We start from the raw sequence: 5,614 nt of genomic DNA, 5'->3' as shown, positions 1-5,614 counted from the left end.
TATAAGAACTACATTTTGTTAATTATTTTAGTATTGTAGTTATTTCTTTTTTGTTTGTTTGTCTGTTTTCATTTTCATACCTGAAATTATATTCAAGTACTTTTTCTTTCTAATGGTATATTGAATTTATATATATGTACATGTATCATTTCTTGGGGGCTTTCACTCATGCTACTCGTTCAATTTGGCCTACTTAATTTCAGGGAAATTATTTTCCCCCCAATTCATTAATACATCTTATAAATTATTAAGGCTTTGTTTTGTTTCAGGGTGATAATTAAGTTAGTTTTTGTACCTGTTGGGATCTACCGCAGGAATTCTCTTTTTTCAAATTTATACCCGTCTGGGCTCTACCAGTCAGGTTCTAATAGTACCTGTTGGGATCTACCGCAGGAATTCTCATTTTTCAAAATTCATACTTGTCTGGGCTCTACCACTCAGGTTCTAAAAGTACCTGTTGGGATCTACCGCAGGAATTCTCAGTTTTCAAAATTCATACTTGTCTGGGCTCTACCACTCAGGTTCTAAAAGTACCTGTTGGGATCTACTACAGGAATTCTCAGTTTTCAAAATTCATACTTGTCTGGGCTCTACCACTCAGGTTCTAAAAGTACCTGTTGGGATCTACCACAGGAATTCTCAGTTTTCAAAATTCATACTTGTCTGGGCTCTACCACTCAGGTTCTAAAAGTATCTGTTGGGATCTACCGCAGGTATTCTCATTTTTCAAATTTATACCTGTCTGGGTTCTACCAGTCAGGTATTAAAATAAATTTTTCACCTGTCAGGGCTCTACTGCAGGTTCTTAAAATTGCATAATTTAGGCAATTTATTTTTAAATTAATTTTAAATTGTGTTGAGTAGGTAGTGTTTTTGATTTGGTTATTTTAATTAGTATTATTGTAAGTTTTAATGAGTAGCCCCCTAGAAAGCCAAATGATACATTTATTATTATTTTCATATGTATTCAGTATAATAGATTTAGAATTGATTGTGAATATGATACTAGTATACTGTGTATACAATGGTGTCTTAGTATATTAGTTTGTTAATAAAATTAGAATAGTTATTACAAAGTTTTGCGTATGATATCAAGTATCCAGTATGGCAGGATAAGGGTTCCATTCAACATTTCCTTTTCTACTCTTAGTATAGATAAATGTGGTATGATACATGAGACTAGTTATTGTCTATAATGAGACATCTACTGTTCAATGTGGTATGGTATATGAGACTAGTAATTGTCTATAAGGACACATCTACTGTTCTTTGTGGTATGGTATATGAGACTTGTTAGGTTTTATTAGGAGACTTCTACTGTTTCTATGTGGTATAGTATATGAGACTTGTCAGTGTTATAAGGAGACATCTACCGTTTGACAGTAATAGGTATAAATTGTTGAATAAATATATATCTTTATTCTGACAAACCTTCGTCAATACAATGGTATACAGAAGTTACATGTAATAAATAGTACAGTTATAAATTAAAATAAACATGATATGTACACTATTTACAAATCTAAGTTGAATTTAGCCAGGAGAACACACACATGAATTAATATGCCTTATAAATGTACATAGCTTTTTTAAATATGATTGTTTTGTCATATTCATTACTTCCTTAAATTTAATTATATTCGGATTATTAATATACTTTTTATCAATATACTTTTGTCTTTCTATAGCCATAAATTTACAATTCATTACATAGTGGAATTCATCTCCAAGATCTTTTAAGTCACATAGTTCGCATATTCTTTTATCTCTCTGAATTTTTTTCCATCTACCACTTTCTATCGGTAATCTGTGGTTAATTAGTCTAAATTGACATAAAGTATAAATATCACGGGGTTCCAAAATATCTAAATACTTTTCGAATCCGAAAAGTTCCTTAAAAAGGCGGTAATTTAATGTTTTTGCGTTTGAATATCTGAGTACCATGTTTGTTTAAATTGATCTTGGAGAGATGTTCTAACAACAGTCTTTAACCAAATTTCATTTATACAAGTTTGAATTAACCATACATAAGATAAACCAGTATCATTTAGAATAGATTCTATACATTTCATCCAATAAAATTTAACATTATTTCCATGAGATAAACTAAACATTAATTTGTATGCTATTGTTGATAATTTACTGGGTTTGCTAAAAATAAACTTTGCCCAGTATGAAATCATGCGAACTCTGATATCTAAGCTAATAGGATAACGTCCTAATTCTCCATAAATAACACAATTCGTGGTGGAAGATTTTAGATGGAGTAGAAGTTTACAAAATTTCAAATGAACTCTTTCTAATATATCATTATTTCCAAACCCCCAAATTTCACAGCCGTAAAGTAAAACAGGTTTAACCAGTTTATCAAATAAATCTAATTGACAGCTTATTGATAAGCCATGCCTTTTACCTTTTTTGATAACTTCATACATTGCTCTCGTTGCTTTTTCTGCAAGATGCTTCTTATTTGCTTTAAATGAGCCATTTTTAGAAAAATAAATCCCAAGATAATTAAACTCATTAACAATTTCTAAGTCAGAGTTACCAAAATTAAATTTAAGGTTAACAGGTTTCTACCACTACAAAAAATCATGATTTTAGTCTTGTCTACATTGACTTTCATTTTCCAAACATTACAATATGATTCAAATTTTTCTAATAGTAATTGAAGTTTTGTGGCTGATTCAGCCATTAAAACAGTATCGTCTGCGTAGAGAATTGCAAACAGTTTAACATATAAGTTTAGTTCGTCTTCTAGGGCATCTGATATAGTTTTTAAGCCTATCAAATTCCCTTTACAAAAGAAATCTTCCAAATCGTTCAAAAAAAGCGAAAAAAGAAAAGGGGATAAATTCTCCCCTTGGCGTAGACCAATGTTGCTTCGAAAATAATCAGATTTCTCACCATTGTATGACAAACATGATTTTATATCATCATACATGTTATGAATAATTTTATACATATAACCATTAATATTATTTACAAGCATCTTATACCATAAAGCATCTCTAGTCACTGTATCAAATGCTTTCTCAAAATCGACAAAAGCACAGAACATTTTTTTCTTTTTTAATTTCAAAATTTCAAAAAAAGAGTGTAGTGTAAAGATACAATCACAAGTTGAGTAACCATTTCGGAATCCACACTGATTTTCATTAAGTAGTAAAACTTCATCAGAGAACCTTGAAAGTCTATTACTTAAAATAGCTGTAAATAATTTACCCATACAACTTACAATAGTAATGGGTCTATAGTTTTTAGGATCAAACTTATTGCCTTTGTTTTTATAAAATGGCTTGATCGTTCCAATCACCCAAGATACTGGTACTATTCCAGTTCTAAAAATCAAGTTAAACAATGCAGGATAAACATCAATAAAAAAATCGCCAGAAGTCTTAATATATTCGTTAATAATCATATCATCACCACAAGCTTTGTTATTTTTTAAATTCTTAATACATTTTAATATTTCTTCTTTCGTAATTGGACTATTTAAATTATCATTCAGTTCACTCATCAAATTTGTATCATTAGTTGGCAAGTCAATTGGATCTGAGTTACCTGAGTTTAGCTCTTTGAAAAAGTTGAGTAAATCCTCAAAATTAATATTCGGTTGTTTTAAATGTTCACGTTGGTTCAAAATTTTCCAATACTCTTTGGTGTTTTGAGATCTAAGATTTTTTAATTTTTGAGTCATATCTTTTTTATGTTTTTTTATAGCCTTGTCCATGACCTTTTTATATCTTTTCTCAGATTCGTTAACTTTATTAGATAATAAAGGCGAAGGCCTTGCCTTCAGTTTGCGCTTAAATTTTCTATAATTCTGTCTCGCAAATTTACACTCAAGGTTAAACCAAGGTTTATCTCCCTTGTTTTTGGATGCTCGTTTTTTTGGCTTGTCTGGTCTTGTTCCTAAAGTCTCCCTTGCGGATTCTATTAGGATTAATCCGATCTCATTCACAAAAGAGTTTATCATGTCATCATTAATACTTTCCAAATTTACATTTACTAAATCATGTAATAAACTGTCTAGTTTTTCAAAATTTAAATTCTCTCTAAATTCAGGTTTCTTTTCATGATCCCATTTATTAACTTTTTTATATGATTGACTAATGAAATTGTTCTGTTCAGTGTCTTCATTTACAGATTGATTACAATTCAAACATATATACAAAGGGCAATGTACATCTGAGTACAAATGTGAAAATTCTAAAACGTTCAAATTAATAATGTTTTCAATGAAATTAACATTACATAAACAGTAGTCTACTACACTTGCATTTCTACAGGTAAATTTTCCAACTCTATCAGTACCTAGTCTGCCATTCATAATAAATAAGCTGTTACATTTACATAACTCAAGTAATTGATTACCGTAACGGTTTTTCCCTTTGTCCATACTATTACGATCAATGGGTATATTAAAAAGGTTTAGGTTACATACATCATTAATAGATACACCTTCTAACTCATTATTCTTATCATTTTCGTCAATAAAAATATAATCTTTCTCACTGGCCGTGCGGGCGTTAAAATCCCCGACCATAAATATATTTTCATATTTGGATGAGAGTTCTAGGTACTCGCTTTCAATTTCACCGAAAGCATCAGGTGATGAATAAGCAGTGTATTCTGGTGGTATGTACACAACACCGAGGATAAACAAACCAATTATAGATGAATGATTTTATTTAAACAAATCATTATGATGATTACATAATTATATGTTCCATTGGATTGTAAATATCTATTTATCTCTTCTATGTGTGCATTAAATAAAAACTTTTCCCCCCATGATATTCCATGTTATCATGGAATATAACTTCATACTCATTTTCGTATCGATTTAAGATAATTCATCTCAATGTTACTCCAATATTAGACATACTTCACTTATCTGCTGTCATTAATCATCGATACTTTTTTTTATAAATTCCATTTATCCTGATTCAAATATGTCACCAAATCCTCCGAAGTTAATATGAATTTCATTATTTTATTATGGGGCCTGATCGACTTGGGGCCGGATCGACTTGGGACGGATCGACTTTGGGCCGGATCGACTTGGGGCCGGAACGACCTGATACCAAAAATAACATTTTATCTGTCCTTAAAAACACTTGTCCATTAAAAGTTGATTAAACAATGCTTATACAGTATAATTCCTTTATTTTCAAACGTTTTCCCCTATTCCTTCATGAAATTTTAACTTTTCTCACCAGATTTATAAAAACTGGGAATAGGAGAAATAAACCTACAAAGTATATGAGCAAGAGTGCACTCACTTTATTGTCTTAGTATTTAAACTAATCAGATTAAGATCAAGGTGGTATCACATAAATTAAAGATAATCAACGATCCATGTACACCTTGCAATGATTCTATATATATACTAAACATAGATGACAGACATATAACAGACAGAAATTTAAGACCATAAGGCATCTGTTTACGAAATATGGATTACACAGCTCTGTTTTGTCACTGTCTTCTATCTGACATAACTTTTATACAAAAAGCTTATGTTGTAACCACCAAATAACATCACTATGTATAGCATTCTGAAACTGTCGCAGGCAAGACAATAATTGTATAGCAGGCTGAGTTCTTA

The 5,614-nt window shown here is 30.5% G+C and overlaps 1 long non-coding RNA gene across 1 annotated transcript; it reads right to left on the bottom strand.

Moving 5' to 3' along the window:
• Positions 1 to 249: 249 nt before the first annotated feature.
• LOC127705148 (uncharacterized) lies at positions 250 to 1,392 on the bottom strand. Its single transcript, XR_007983710.1, has 3 exons — positions 615 to 1,392; positions 455 to 534; positions 250 to 374 (listed from the first exon to the last, which is right to left on the bottom strand). It is a non-coding gene; the product is annotated as an uncharacterized LOC127705148 (long non-coding RNA).
• Positions 1,393 to 5,614: the final 4,222 nt, after the last annotated feature.

This window comes from Mytilus californianus, unplaced genomic scaffold, assembly GCF_021869535.1.
Source record: "Mytilus californianus isolate M0D057914Y unplaced genomic scaffold, xbMytCali1.0.p SCAF_6, whole genome shotgun sequence".
NCBI classification, from domain to species: Eukaryota; Metazoa; Mollusca; class Bivalvia; order Mytilida; family Mytilidae; genus Mytilus; species Mytilus californianus.
Note: the sequence above shows the minus strand (reverse complement) of the source record. Positions and strands in the feature narration are given on the sequence as shown.